Raw genomic sequence first — 3369 nt, forward strand, 5'->3', positions numbered from 1 at the left:
TTAAATTATTTAAATACAATTATCTTATAATTATAATGTGATATTAACATATTTGTGAAATGTTCTTTCTTTATGTTTGAATTTATGAATAAATTTTAATTTTTTAACATAATATCGTATATTTTTTTTTCTTGCAGTTAGTATCATCTAGATAATTTTTACTCTCCTAATACTCTCCATTCAAAGCTAGTGATATGAAAATCACTAATGACAACAATTATTCAACAAAATGAAGTGTTTTAGATTAGTAAAGGATAGTTATCTTGTTGTTTTTTTGTCTAACTTAATTATTTGAATGAATATTGTTGTTATTTATGTTGTTTATTCATTCTGATTAAATAAGATATCCTTTCAATAATAAGAAAAAAGAGAGTAGTGGAAGGAGGGAGAGGCATTTAGACTGACCTTTTGTACAGGAGGAAAATTTTTTTTAATCAATGGCGTAAGAAAAACGTTGATAGACATAGATACAAGATTAATTAGACTGACTTTTTCTAGGGGAGGAATAATTTTTTTAATCAATTGGAAGCTTCCCTTACGAATTAAATAGAGAACGCGGGATTTGTTTTCCACGGGAGGAAATATTCTTTAATCAAATAATTATACATTATTATTATTATAAAAGTTACGTACATTTAATTATTCATATAAAGTAACGCGGTGCAATCGTTGACATGTATTATCTTATATAAATAACTAAATGTACATAACTTTTATAATATATAATAATAATAATAATATTTTATACCAAGTGAGTTTACAGCTTATGTTAATCTCTATATCCGTTTTTCTTTGACGATTTTATTAATATATATATATATATATATTTCCTCCCATTGAAAAAATCAGTCTAATTAGTCTCGTATCTATGTTTATTGTGCTTCAGTTATATAATATAAATTTTATTTAGCCGAGCAAAAAATATATTTCCTCCTGACCAAGGCATTGAATAACAGTAATACTTTGACATCAACACAAATAGTCCAAATTAGCTGCTTACTTTAAAATCAAATATTTTAATATTTTCTTCCTGGATAAGAACGAATCGAAGCTTCTACTTATATATTGACTTCAAAGGCAGTGGTTGGCCATACTTAATTTTTTGTTTTTAAAGTCTGCCTATGAGGAAAAACAAAGGCAATATCTTGAAAACATTAAGAGTAAAGTCACAAAACAGTTATATCTAAATACTTGATTCATTAATTATTATATTATTTTTATATCTAAAAAATAAAATTTGAATTTTTTTAATTATAAAAATAAAAAATTAACTCAAAAAACAACTACAATATTTAAGCACAAATCATAATAACATGATGATAACACGAAGAGCACACCGTGATCTCATTACTAAGCAGTGAAGTGATCAAAGATTCCACAGCTTTATATTCTTAATTATTTACCTTGTATGAATAATTAAAGATATAATAATGTATGATTATTTGATTAAACAATATTTCCTCCCTTGGGAAAAAGTCCATATAAACACAAGACTAATGATTCATGATTCATTTTCCTTTTTGATTTCCTTTCCTTTCCTTTCTTAATTATTATTGATACATACATATATATATATATATATATATATATATAGAATATTGCTTGTCCCTTATCCAGATTTTTCTTAGGTAATTGATGAAACAATATTTCCTCCTTCTCCAGCCATTGAATTACAACATACATAGCTCCTGAATGTTTTAAATAGTCAAAGACAATTTTGCCACTTCATTATTATTTTGGCCATAACCCATTTTTATGCTTTAGATCATACATTGTCGAACGAAATGACAATTTTCCTCGGTTGAAAATTAAGAAGGAACCTCCTCTGGCCCAGTAAATAATGCACAATGCTGGGGCTTCAGTACTTCACATTACGTGCCAGAAGTCGCGTTTTACAATGGTTCAAGGGGTGGGACGTAATATATTTTAGGGTTGCAATCAACGGGAGGAGATCTGTAACATAAGGGAGTTTAATCACGTAGAAATCATAAAAGAAAAGAGAAAACATATTGAAGAAAGAAAAAGAGAGACTCGTGTGTTGTAGAAAGAGACCCGTGTGTTGCAAAAAGAGGTCTAGTATATTTTAACGTAACGATTGAGAGCTGGTCTGTGTAGGTAGGGCACCCGTCTGTTTCAAGAATTAAATTCATTAGAATCCAGTATATTGGAGTTGGTATATATGATTCGATATACAGTACCTAGTTCGACTAGGTACATATACTACGCAAACTTGCATACTATATTTTAATTATTTACACGTGGGAAAATATGTAAGATGAATGAAAAATTCTCCTTTAATTATTTACATATTAAAAATAGCTTCAATTAGAGATCTGCACACTCAAGAAACTAGATGGGAAACTGAACTTACAGCAGCGCTATCTTGCATCCAAATTCATAGAAAAATGGAGACTGAGATTTAAGATCCACACATGCTGCATCGGCTTGGATTTCCAGCCTTGTTCTGGTATTATAAAGCATCATCAACCACACAAATAGAAGCAAACATATAAAAAAAATATGAATACTTTAAAACAAATAGCATCTTCCTCAGTAAGAATATCATCAATGTTATAGTAAAAATTCAATTAAGCTTAATTATAAGTGAATATACAATCACCCCTTACTCTAAACTTGTCACCTAATTCTTCCTTCTTCCTTATTTAGATACAAGGACTTCATAGGTTGAAGATAATTTGAATCTTTAAATATTGAGTCTCACTTTACTACATAGCTGATATAAGATAGATGACTCCTCTCTGGGATTATCACAGACTACAACCGCGACCAAGCACTTCATTGAATAAATGGGAAGCAGATGAAATTGCCCTGTACAGCTGATGGAGCCTTTGGTATGCGTCATATATGAGCTTGACAAGGAAGAGGGTCCAAATGAGAAGGGTGAAGTAGCCAAGACCAGGGACAAGTATCAGTACGAGTAAAACCGTAGCAAGACTCCCTAGTAGGAGACTGAGATTGCTTATGATAGCATGGTGATATGAGTTGGCGCGGGTTTCAAGTTTAGTTTCGATTGCCCAAGCTACGGCGTACAAAAGCGTGGTGATGACAAATTTCGACAGGATGGAACTGTGGGTCTCGAATGGAGCCGCAGTAGTATTCATGGAAGCAAATTTGAGTGGCAAGAGAGTGAGGAATACAGCTATTTGTAAGCCCAAAATAGCATGCTTTTGGTGGGTGGCCGTGCTAATGTTGCTGCAATAAGGCGAAAAAGACATTATTTTAGTCCACAAAACATCCATTAAAAGATCAAATCCCACTGGATAAGTTAAAGTTTTATAAACCTACAAAAGAAGAAGAAGAAGAAGAAGAAGAAGAAGAGGTCACAGTGCTAACCTTGGAGTAATATAT

The sequence above is a fragment of the Theobroma umbraticum genome, unplaced genomic scaffold (genome assembly GCF_002168275.2).
Source record: "Theobroma umbraticum cultivar Fairchild unplaced genomic scaffold, ASM216827v3 scaffold_81.0, whole genome shotgun sequence".
Classification (NCBI taxonomy): domain Eukaryota; kingdom Viridiplantae; phylum Streptophyta; class Magnoliopsida; order Malvales; family Malvaceae; genus Theobroma; species Theobroma umbraticum.